The sequence below is a fragment of the Protopterus annectens genome, chromosome 12.part0 (assembly GCF_019279795.1).
Source record: "Protopterus annectens isolate FY-2018-M chromosome 12.part0, PAN1.0, whole genome shotgun sequence".
NCBI classification, from domain to species: Eukaryota; Metazoa; Chordata; order Ceratodontiformes; family Protopteridae; genus Protopterus; species Protopterus annectens.
Genome location: NC_056746.1, coordinates 8,867,772 through 8,881,766, shown reverse-complemented (window position 1 = coordinate 8,881,766; position 13,995 = coordinate 8,867,772).

Below are 13,995 nucleotides of genomic sequence, written 5' to 3'. Positions count from 1 at the left end.
AATACAGTGTTTACTTTGTTCTTTCATGTGAAATCCATGGCCTTTTTGGACATACATATTGAGGAATGTGAGGAGAGAAATATTAAGAAAACCTCTTACAAAAATCCCTTTGCAAAAAACTCTCAGTATTTTAGAGTTAATATGATATGCAATAATGACAGTGATTTTGAAAGGGAAGCTAATATAATGACATATACATTTTCTCTGAGGGGGTTATGCTGTTAGTAACTTGAGAGATGCAAAGGAGATGACTAGAAACAAATCCAGAACTAATCTACTGATATACAATGAGAGTAATAAACAAACTGACAATTATGTTAGATTTCTGACATCATATGGAAACAATAGTTATTTAATTCTTGAAGTAATTAGATCACATTGGAACATTTTTAAAAAAATAGCAGTTTTTTTGTTGATCTTCTTCCTAATGAGGTACAGTTTAGGTATCAGAAGGGGCAGTATTCAGGCCAAGTGTTATCTGGTTATAGGAGATTTTTTTTATAATTTTTATACTAGATGTTCAAACAGAAGTACCTATCTCCTAAGGGTAGTAATCCTTGAGGAAATTGTGTATACTGAATTAAAGTATATAGGACTAAATAATTTACATCTATGAATACCACTAGAACATACAAGATCAGACAACATATAACCTGCACAACCATTTTGGTGGTATATTTGGCAGTGTGTGGGTGTGGGCCTTTTTATGTTGGGCAAACAAAGTAGTTTTAAACTAAGAATAGCCTTATATTTTCATGATATTTGTTGTCATAGATGAAGACTGTTATGATACACGCTTCTGCTAATTTTTCTTTTACTGGGATTGATAAGATTGTGGGATATATGCCACTGGGAAAAAGAGTGGAGATGTTGAAATAAAAAGTAATGTATACGGATTATAAATTTAGAGGCATTATTCTCACCATTATTAAACTAACATTTATAGGTGCAGTATTAATGTTCATTATTCAATATTGTTGACACATTTTGTTTCGTTTTTGGGGGGTTGGTAATGTGTCTATGAAAACAGCTAGGAGATGCCAAATTAAACAAAATGTGCATGAGTGCGTACATTATTTATTTATTTAGTCTTTAATTAATACTTATAGTGAATAAATTAATATTCATTAACATTCATGATGACTAGATAGTGATGATGTATATAGGTTTTAGCATGTTTATTGTTAATTATAATTCTTAGAGAGATAAAGACTTTAATAATGTATTTATTTATTTTTATATTATCAATTAATTAAATTTTTTATTAGATTTTTGATAAGAACTTCGAATTTGATTGTATTTCAGTGAATACTTCCTAGTTTTATAATCATTTGATAAGAAACCTGGTATTTAATTGGATGAATGGTTTGAAGCCTCTTTGAATTGAAAAAGCTGTTATGGGAGAAACCTGGGTCTGTTTAGAGGACTGCTATGTTACCAATTTAAACTCCTCATTGGAGGAAGAAAAATGAATGACACATCCTACACTGATACATGCTCATATTATTTTTTATATCCCAGATTATAACTAAGCTAGTTGAACGCTGTCACTTTTTGTACATGGCTTTGAGCAGGAAAGACATAAGAATTGATGATGACTGTTTAAACAGAGCATGACTACATGGTTTACTACAAACCAGAATACTGTAAAGAAATTTCAAACAGACTTATGAAAAATATACATAAACCAGTCTGCTGCTGTCAGCACTTGCATTAAAAATATTTATATTGCATTTTATTTTTTCAGGACCATAAACAGTTGATTTCTAAATATCCAACAATTATTTGTGACAACAACAGCAAGTAGTAACACTGTACCAGTTAACAGGCCTGTTGTAGAAAAAGGCAATTTCTGCAGCCACAGGTCTGTTTAATGAGTTTAAATGTGTTTTCGAAGAACCTACATTTTAGTGACCATGCTGAATATAGCATGAGTGTCAGTTCACTGTGCTGGCATCCATAACAGAGAGGCTGCTGTTTATATGTAACAGGACAATATTCTTATCTACAATGCACCCCTGAAGCTCCTCAGAGATACAAAGATTACTGCAAACTAGTACTCCAGATATTAGGAATGTACATTCCAATCCCCTTCCATATTTGTTAGGCTTCCCATGCTGTATGTTTCTGACCTATTTCCAACCTTTTAGCATTAACCTGCGTGTGTCTCGCACAAAAATGGAGTAGCAGCTTAAAGTCTTTTCTCACCAGAGCATGTGGCCAGCATTTATATAAAAATAAAACTTTGTATTATGTTTTTTTGTGTGTGTGCGTCAAAATACTCGGCCAAATTTATAAAAAATACAGCGAGGCTTAAACGATGTGCACAACTCAAGGTAACATTTTGGAATTCAGAGACAGCCCTACCATGGTGCTTTTGCAGTGTCACAGTGGGTTGTCTCCACAGCTGTGCTCAATACTGAGACAGTCTGTGACAGTGACGTATGTTAATTAGCCATATGCTCTCACCCAGAACTGCCTAGCATTGCTTCACTGTAATGATTAACATAGCTGCTCCTGGCCACTCATGGTAGTGAATACAGCCAAAAAGTCATGTTCATCCTTCATGACAGAGGTAAGTATCTTATCCTAAGAAGTGTGTACTGAGTATATGCAAGGGGTTGAATATGTGAGTGTGCATCTGGCTTGAAGGTAGGGAGTAAGTTAGGTGTGTGTGTGTGTGTGTGTGTGTGTGTGTGTGTGTGTGTGTGTGTGTGTGTGTGTGTGTGTGTGTGTGTGTGTGTGTGTGTGTGTGTAGTTGTGTAGGTGAATGGATGAGTGGATGAATGTGAATGCAAGCGAGATAGGGTGTTCAGGGGATAGTGTGTGTGTGTGTGTGTGTGTGTGTGTGTGTGTGTGTGTGTGTGTGTGTGTGTGTGTGTGTGTGTGTGTGTGTGTGTGTGCAGTTGTGTAGGTGAATGGATGAGTGGATGAATGTGAATGCAAGCGAGATAGGGTGTTCAGGGATAGTGTGTGTGTGTGTGTGTGTGTGTGTGTGTGTGTGTGTGTGTGTGTGTGTGTGTGTGTGTGTGTGTGTGTGTGTGTGTGTGCGTGCGTGTGTGGAGATGTGGAGGTGTGTAGGTGAATGGATGAGTGGATGAATGTGAATGCAAGCGAGATAGGGTGGTCAGGGGATAGTGTGTGTGTGTGTGTGTGTGTGTGTGTGTGTGTGTGTGTGTGTGTGTGTGTGTGTGTGTGTGTGTGTGTGTGTGTGCGTGTGTGTGTGTTGGATTTGCTATCATACTTTCACACACTCCTTAACTAATGAACAGAGCCTGCAACATTGGGTGGTGGGAGCCACTAGCCACCAGGGGTAAGTCATGAAATGTGTGCTTAAATGGCACTTAAATAGAATGGAGATCTGAGGAGGAGAGAACCACTAGCCACAAGGAATAAGTTTCTAGCTATGCTTCAATGGCACACAGAGTCAGGAGGATTGCTAGATGCCAGGAATAACATTTGAAAAGAAATTAGTAAAAAAATAAATAAAAAGACATCATGCACAAAAGGGGATAGAAAGGTATTTGAATGCTGTACCTGCAACACAGAAACCCCTGCATTAGCCTGCTACACTAACAGATATGTCAGAGCAGCAAGGTTTTGTTTTACATATAGCGAGGATCTCAGGCATTGGGCAATGTCTGCAACACTGTGCAAGGGAGAGGGACAGGAAATGTTCAGCGTTCCTCTCAACCTTGTAGAGCAACTTGACAGTCACTAAGATAACAGCTTTTGCCCTGGTATGCATTTACCGAAGGTTAGGAAGTATTCTACTCAAATGGCATTAAGGACTGAATGTAATCATTTGTGAATTAGCAGAACAGGAAAAAAGGAGGCATCCAGAACATTCTGAAAACAGGGATAGCTATGGGATATGTGATCTATGTGCATGTCTGTGTTTTACTATGTGCTTGTGTGAAGGAGAGTGATTGAAGGGGGAAGGGGCTGTCCTGACATGATGCAGCCACCACTGATAACTATAGCAGGAAAGTGTTGACCTGCACTTCTGGTAGTTAATGACAATTCATAAGAATGCAAATTATATGCTAATGACGTATTTTTACATTGCGGCTAATGTGTCTATGAATCACAAAATACCACATCACGTAAACAGGGTCTATTTACTGTAGCCTTTAATGTGACTTGTAAATCTCTTAATGAATCCTCGGGACTCTTTTCTGGTTGAGAATCATATTGTGCATATTCAAGTGCCTGATAGCCAACTCATATCAGATTCTGTTAATAAATATCTGCTTTAGTTGTGGATGTCTCTTCAGCTGTATATGTTGTTTTTTTTGACATCCTTTAAAATCAAGATTTTACATATTTATATATTGACATATTACACATATTTGTGTGTATGTGTATTTAATGTCCCCCACCAGAAAAAAAAGTAACATGCATATTTAAATCTAGAAAGCATATAAATAATATGCAAATATATATATATATATATATATATATATATATATATATATATACACACTACAAAAGACCGAAACCTCACAATACTGACACGCACAATACCGACGCCTAGAAGTATGAAACATCAAAATACCGAAAACGACATAACAACAAAACAAAAGCCCAAAACCATCAATAAGAACATGTATGCAGGGGTGCAAGCCCCACTGCATCCCCCCTTCCGTAACTTAAATATACTTACTCCGAGATTGCACTACAGTGGGGAGAACGGCAAACTTCCCATTCCGCACTGTACGGCAATCTCCATTATTCATTGTCAGGATCCAGAAGTTTCGTGCTTCTGGGCATCGGTATTGTGAGGTTTCGGGCTTTCGTAGAGTTCTTATATATATATATATATATATATATATATATATATATATATATGTATATATATATATATATATATATATATATATATATATATATATATATATATATATATATATATGGGTCCACTACACTAGACCGACACGCCACAAAGCCGATGCCCAAAAGACCGACACCAGAAGACCGACGACACAGATCGACAAGGTGAAATCCCGACAGCCGAAACACCGACATGGGCAATGTGTGAGCGTGACTCGGTAAGTGTGCGATAGTGAGGGATTTAGGATTAGGGTGCGGACAGGTAAGTGTGCGATAGTAAGGGATTTAGGGTTAGGGTGCATGACAGGTAAGTGTGCGGTAGTGTCAGACTTAGGGTTAGGGTGAGGGTAAGGTAAGTGTGTGATAGTGACGGATGTTAGGGTTAGGGTGCGGGACAGGTAAGTGTGCGATAGTGATGGACTTTAGGTTTAGGGGCGGGTTAAGTGAGTTAGGATTAGGGTGCGGGTAGGGTAAGTGTGCGATAGTGATGGACTTTAAGTTTAGGGACGGGTTAAGTGAGTTAGGGTTAGGGTGCAGGTAGGGTAAGTGTGCGATAGTGTCGGACCTTAGGGTTAGGGTTTGGGTTAAGGTTAGTGCATATATAGTTGTGTGTAATGTGTAGTTTACGTTTTGTGTGTCGGTGTTATGGTGTTCGGTTTTGTGAGTTTTCATTATTGTGTGTTGTCGGTCTTTTGGTGTCAGTGTTTTGGGTGTCGGCTTTGTGGTGTGTCGGTGTAGTGTAGGGGATCCATACACACACACACACACACACACACACACACACACACACACACACACACACACACACACACACACTATGGTTATATTAAATTAAATGTAGAGAATAAGTTAAAAAATAAATTGGCACTATATAGTCAGTAAAGTTTGGCTGTTTTTGCGATTGTTAGCCCTGAAGAAGCCTTGTCTGTCAGATGGAAACCTGGTTTGCTTTTTTTCTGGTAGTGGCCATTAAAGTATTTCTATAATAACTGACCACACTGTGCTGTGTTCTTTTTGTCAATCTGTTATTTAGCAAGTACACCAGTCTTTTCAGTTAGCTCGATGCAGAAGTATTGTTTGTATCTGTCTATACATATGGATAGATAGATTGATAGATAGATAGATAGATAGATAGATAGATAGATAGATAGATAGATAGATAGATAAATAGTAGATAGATAGACAGATAGACAGATATATGTCTACATATATTCCATTTATCCATTTGTTTACATTTCTGTTTCTCTTTCATTTCAGTTGTACAGCCTTGATTTTCTATAACAGGATACTTTGATTTTCTGAATGGGAGGGAAAGCATTCCTTGGTGGATTAAGTATACCTTGGGTTCTGGTCATTTTTTTGAATGAATAACTCTCTGGACTATCCAACCCTACACAAGTTATGTTATTATAATCCACCATTGCCTGTGCATATCAGCTACAGCCACTTGAGAGTGCAACCCTCAATGCCCAGTTGTAATAAAATAGCCACTGTAAAGTACTCCAAATTGCTTTACATTAATACAGACTAGCCCAGCAAAATCCAGACTAATGATTGTTTAACTTGATTATTATAGCAGGATCATTCCCATCCACAGACTGACCAATAAATGGACCAGCACCCAACAATTATAACCCCATTATTGACTGTATACACCTCAGATGTATGACTATTTATTTACTTATTTTTGACACAAGTTAGTTATATAATTAATTATGGTCACAATAACATATTCCAACTTTGTTTCATTCAAGTATACAATAGCACAAGTATACCAACTTATTTCAAACAAATGCACACTACTCCTGCAAAGCCAATTGAACAAAAAAAGAGGATTAAGTTGCTTTATCCACTAACAGACAACCACCACCACCACTCATTGGTTATAGCCACTTTGAGGGTATGCTTCATCTGAATATGATGAAAATAAACTTCCCAACCTCTCAGCGCAAAAATCTGGCACAAAACCAACAAATAATGACGGGAAATTCCCAATTTCAGGGACAGATTTTAAATATTGCTGTTATATACTTAGGAAGTTTCCAGAATAACAGCTTCTACATTAACAAGTATTTTGTGAAGGATGTGAAGTATGAAAGTTAAATGTCTGTCATTATTTTGTGACTTCAGTCCTCAATGATTTGCCAGAAAACCACACATTTTATGAGAAACAGACCAAAATACAAGGCAAAATCAGGAGCATTCTCTGAAATTAGTGGCATTTGACAGTTATCATAGAATCATAATAAATTTAAGACAATTGAGTCTTGCAACAATTTATACTTTGCCAGTACCCACCTTAAAACTGTACTCCTCCAGGAGAGCTAGAGTAGTCAAACATGGAATACATTTGTAAATACCCATTCAATAATCCAGGTCCCATTTTACGGAAAATAGTACATTAAACTGCTTGATTTGCAGGCAATGTCTGCTCCATAGATGTAGGAGACACTGTATTATAAACCTATATGTCCATCATGTCTTATTTATCTGCTAGTGAAAATTTAGATTGCCATTTCTGGTATTGGTGGACTATTTTATTTGTGAAGATACAAGTGACCCAGAACCACTGGGTCCCTAACAGCATGGAAGGCAAGGCATAGATCTCCCCTCATGAGTCTATAAGATGATAAAGGGTCAGTGTTTCCAGTCTTTTCTAGCTAGTAGCTATATAATTTCAATTTTTATGCAACCAGTAGTGAAAAATGCTCCAATTTATTTCACATAAATGTATAACAGTCCTGCACAGCCACATGGTTAACTGAGCAAATAATAAGATGGCAAGATACTTTCATCCAAATACAGTCCCTACTCCCATCCAGCAGCCATAGTCACCTTACTGTGCACACTTCATCCAACTGTGATAAAAAAATAATACCTCAGAACCGGTAAGTGCAAGTTTCAGTGACAATGACAAAAATAGTTAGGGACAAATGCAAAAATCAGGGATCAGTTTTAAATATTGTCCATATGTACTTAAAAATATGCTTGAATAACAGTTTTGCATAAGAATGCATTTTCTGAATGATGCAAAGTCTGAAACTCACATCTCTGTCATTATTTACTGACTGCAACATTAGACCACAGGGGGGTGAGAGTTTTCTGTCTGCCAACTGCATCATGCCAGAGGATAGTAGGCAAAACTAATACAACAGAATGTTGGTATTCACTGGTTGAAAAAGTGAATTGTATTGAAGTCAACTGTATTCTGTTTTCATATAGTTGTGAAATTAAAGTAGCCACAAAGTCACCACTGTTTTAATAAAATATAGCATGAATAAAAAAAAGCATATGTGCTTGGCCAACTCAATGATGCAATGACAAGTTATACGTCTCCAGTATAGCATTTATGAGTCACTTAGTATATGTCTACATCAATATATAAAATTATATGTTTGAAATCTGATACTTAAAAGTAGTATTATTAATCAGATAGGAATATCTACATATATATATATATTTTTTTTTGATTTCCAATGAATTTCAACATGAAGGCTTTATTAATATATGGTAATAGATAATGTAGACATGTTTTGTATATTTAAATGTTTTTACATTGTGTCATATTATATATTTTAAAAATAGTAGAATAAATTAGACAGGAATATTTATATACATATATGTATTTCCTGGTTCTTAATGAATTTTAACATGAAGGCTTCACTAAAATATTAACAGATAATGTATGCATTTTTGTATGTTCACATGTTTTTACATTGTCTCACCCTATATATTTGGTGTTAGGTATTGCTTAATATATAAAGCATTATGATTAAAGTATTTTAATTATATAAAACATATAAAGCAATTTTAATAATAAAAGCATTCAATGGTAGGACGCTGAAGTAAGGCAGCAGATAGTAGGCTATATGTATATTCTGCATAGACACATCCCTTATACTTCTTATAGGTATTATAGGTCTTATAGGTATTTGGTGCAAATGTATAATAGCTAGCGCAATATATTGAACATTATATTAGAGATATTACTGCATTAGACCATTCTAAGTATAAAATGCATTCTGAATATGCAAGTTTTTAGGTAGTAGCACCTTCAGTTTGTAACTTATTTGTAGAGTAATTTTTTAGAATTTTTTGTTGAATCCAGTACGCAAGTACGGTAGCTTTAGCAATGCATTAAATTTGAGTATTCACCTTTAAAATGTTTAATCGAATAATAGGTTCTAACATGTGACAATTATATAAAGAAGAGATTTTCAAGTTTTTAAAAACCAATGGTCTGATGAAACTTTATGTGAAAGCGCTTACCTGATGCATGTGAATAAAACCAGAACGTATTTTATATAACCGGAGCGTTTTTCATTTTATATACCTTCTAATACTGGATTTGGTGCTGTGCTGTGGTTGCCTCTTTGCCATTTTACTTGGATTTTTCTGTATTATTGCATTCGTAAGCAAAGAGGTATTTGCTCTGGTGGGAGCGTTAATATATTTTGACATTATATGTCTCCAGTGCTGATGATTCATACTCAAGACTACAGCCAGAAAGCTATAGTGGTAGCAGAAAAAAGATGTGAACATCCTGATGCATGCTTGCTTCCTGCAGCTCAGCCTCCCAGATGAGCAGCTCATTGTTCGTGTAGCACACAGATGGCCAGGCCAGAATGCTACATATTGCAGAAAGCCTATAGGCTGCCTCCCCCACCTTAGGACTGGTGAGCCAACATCTACCATTCACTACAATTCTCCCATTGCAGCTCCATCCATTCCACTAATCAAATATAGATCACCTGGGATTCAGTAAAGGCTTTATCCATCTGTGCCATGGGGCCACAAAGTTGAATTTTTGATGACCAAAAAATATCAACATGAGTGCAGATGACTAAACCTAGGAAGTATGCAACATTGTAATGCTGTAAGAATTGATGAAACTATGGAAATGCTAGCCAAAACAGAAGTTGATAATAATGAGTTTTTGTATATGCAACAGCTTGCTACAATGCCTGTTCAGCAGCAGGAAGCTGAAATGTGAAATAAGATGAAAATTTGGGGCGGCTCTGTATAATATGCGTAGAAAAACTGGTTGCAATGGAAGATAAATCCTGAATAAAAATGTGAACCTAATGAAGGTTTTGGAAGGAAAAAAGGGACACATTTAATGGAATTTGTGAAACCCAAGATGCTGCTGCTGTGGACATGTTTTGCAAAATGATTCTTGATGATTGAAAAGGTATCTAGACTGTCATCACCATCTGTAGCAGAAGGGTTGCATAGTAACCCTGTGGTGATTTTGGTGCAATTTGTGTCTATATAACAGAAGGGACAGATATTACAGCAGTTACAGCAAGCAGGAAAGAAATTTATGGTAGGAGAATGAATGATGTGTATGGATCATGTTTACCTTGATGCAACATTCAAGTAACAGCAACAGTCTATAGATGCTACATGATATTTATTTTGAAAGCATTTTGGCAAACTTAATAAAATATTTAAAAAAGAAAATTAGAAAAAACACACCAGATTCCTGTTAAGCATTTGTTAAGATCAGCAATGATTTGATGACAGCAAAAAGCAGTAATGGTTGTTCAAGAATGTAGCATCACCAATTTGAAGCCACTTAGCATAAGTTTTCAAAAACCATGCATCAAAATCAGTGGTTTTATTTGGGTGTAGGACAGCTGAAACATTTATGAGGTGAATAAAATGTAACCAGATCCATAAGCAAAATAATGACGTCTTGGTACAAGAATTATTTGTAATAACTCCAGTAGAAAAGACAAGGACTTTGTGTATGTTTTTATAACAGATCAAAGCAAAACAACACATACAACAAGCCACCACTGCTTTTCCTTTTTAACTGGATAATTGGAGGTTACTCTTCATTTGTGAAAAAGAGTGCATGTGTGGTTAAACTATAATGCATTTATGCCCCTAGAAAGTATAGCTTTACCCTCCTTTACCTATTTTATTTTCATTTCTCTGCCAAGTTTCATCTGTATCTACTATGAATGCAACCTTTTCAAACGTAATCATCTAGTAACAGCCTATGAACCTATAAAACTTTTACATGTAACTGACATGACAGCCATGGCTGGATTGGGAGTTTAAGTTCTGCTGAAAGACTCAAGAGTCAGATATCTGAACAGGGTATCTCATCCAGGAAAACTGACATCTGTGAAATATTGTCTCAGTGCTAGCTATACCAGTCTCAGTAAATTCACAAAGCATTCGTACCCATAGAGCAAAGACAAGGAAAATATCCAAAGTACATTCGCCTATCACGTTTTGTTTTTTTTCAGCCATGCCAAAACACAAACAAGCTGTGGAAGGCTTAGATGATAAGCACGTGGCTTAGAAACTGAAGATGGCAGGATGGCTGAGATCATTCTTCTTTCTGAGAGCTTACCAGTAATAATAATTATGATGACGTAAATTTGTACGCATTTACATCAGAATACTCGAGCAGAGTTTGAGTTTAGACTTCATTTACATCAGAATACTCATGCAGAATTTGAGTTTAGACTTCATTCAATAACAGTCCTTTTTTAATAAATCAGGAAAATAATGTATTTTCAATACTGTTACATATATTCACATTTGCATGAAGTGTTTAAGTGTTTTTTTTAATTTGGGTTATATATAAACTGTAGCCATAAACTTAATTTACTTTGTGGTCTTAGGATTACCTATAGGATAGCAATTGGCTTTGATTAGCTCTGATGTATTCTGAAGAACAGAAGTTAAAAGTTTAGAAATACAGTCAAGGAACTCATCAACTTTAATGTGAACCTTCTTTCCAACTAAAGCCAAATATTTAAAAAAAAACAATTTGTATATCTTTTACAACTCTATAGACCAGTCATGACGACACTTTAATGTAAGGGATGAAACTTGTTAAAAGTGAGAAGGAAAGTCCAAAGGGACTGTTTGTTAAGTTTAGTATGTCTGACAAAGCAAACAATAGTAACCTCTCCTTAGGAGTTCTGAAAGAAACATACAAAGAGGGCACATTTGTACACCCACAAGCCTCCTGTAATGTTTATTGGGCAGTATTACCTAGCAACATATGATGTCATACTATATACTTAAGCCACTATGTAATACTTAAGAAAAGCAACAGCTTAAATCACAGGAAGTGAAAATAGTGCTAATATGGAATGAGGTAAGGCCATATTCTTTCTGGAAGGTTACTTTTTTAATTAAGGTTGGAATTAAGTGGCAAATAAATGTTAAATCTTCCTAAATAAAGAGTGCAAGCAAATGTGATGACTGAACTGGACTACACAAGTTTCTGTTTCTAATAGATGATGTCTAATGGGAGATTACATAATCATTTTCTTACTTTTTTCCACCCAAGTTAAACTGTTAACGCCCTAAGAAATATTTCCTTGTAATTCAGTCTGATAAAGGACCTAAAATAGCCGACATTGTTTATCTGAATCATTCTAATTATTGCAAAAAAAAAAATAAATGTAATGGCCATAGTTTTTCTCACAGAAACTGTCATTCTTAAAAAAACATTTCACTGCCATTACTTAAAAAAATAAAAATCACTGCAAGTGATATCAGTATTTTCCCCAAATGTTCCACAAAACACTATTAAATATAAATAACAGATGTGTGACCATGATCCACAGAGCGAAAAACAATTTGAATTTGTGTTCAAAATAACTTTCAACACATTTTTGTTAACTTGCAAACAGAAAAATTTGTATGGCACATTTAAAGTATTAGCTTTTATTCAAAGTTGCAAAATGAAACTTTTGTGAAGCTAGTCTTAAGAATTAAAGACAATTCAAAAACCTAAAGCCATTCTCATCCCAAATTATGAATCATTTGAAGGACACATAAGCAGCCCCAGAAAATGAATCCCATATAAAGAGCAAAAGTTCTAGTTATAAGTGTTGTCTGTTGTTTCTTTATGGTTTAGATCACTTTCTGATATATTCAAGAGTTCTTCTCCATAAGACAATCCAAACCTACAGCTTCACAACCACACACACACACACACACACACACACACACACACACACACACACACACACACACACACACACACACACACATAAAGCTACTCAATCCTGAATCTTGAATTCACATGAAGTTATTTCTATAATGTGAAACAGGTTGTCCAGCATAGCTCTCAACCTCTTAGCACAGAAATCTGGACAAAGCCAAAAATAATGGGGGGACAAAGCTTTAAGAACAGGAACAAATTTTAAATCTTGCTCTTACAAATTTAGAAAGTCGCTAGAATAAAAGATTTTGTGTTACAAAAAACATTTATACATTTTCTGAAGGATATGAAGTCTGAAACTCAAGTGTTTGTCATTATTTAGTGAATTTAATCCTCACTGATTTGCCACAAAAACTCAGAAAACCCCAAATTTTATGAGGAACCGACAAAAAATATGAGGCAAAAATCTGGACATTCTGCAAAAGTCTTGAAAGTTGAAAGGTATATTGTCCAGCTTGAGCAATGCTCATCTACAGCTTAAATACTCCACAAGTTATATACATAGAGAAATTTAATAAACAGTTAGCAAAACTGGAATGTATCAGTCTACAGTGAATTTCTAATTAGATAATAGAACACAAAGTAAAAAAAAACTATATATACTCGCGTACATATATATATCTATACATATATCAAAATTTATGTCAATTACATGACCTCGAGAGGCAAAAGGCACTTTCCTGAGGTATCGTACCACTGATTTTTAAAATAATGAATCCACAAGAGAGAATGCTTGTGTGCATTCGCTCTTGTGGATTTGTTATTTTGAACGGAGATTGCACTATAGTGGGGATCGGGAAATTGACCCTTTCCTTCACTGTAGTGTGATCTCAGAGTTTTAATATATAAATATCAGGGGGTGTGGGGATGCAGGGGGGCTTGTCCCCCTGCAAAATGTTCATAGTACATAAACCGGAAGTGTAGGTATTTTTAGTAAAGTTGTCATTCCCGAGTTGTCGACTTTCCTTAATTCCTACTTTCAGTTATGTGTACAATCGGTAATTGGGTTTATGACATTTTGGGTCACATATATGCACATTTGCAATTGTCAGTTGCGAGATTTTAGTAGTAAACCATGTATATATATATATATATATATATATATATATATATATATATATATATATATATATATATATATATATATATATTGTCAGTGCTGCACAAAACAAAAGTTATGAATA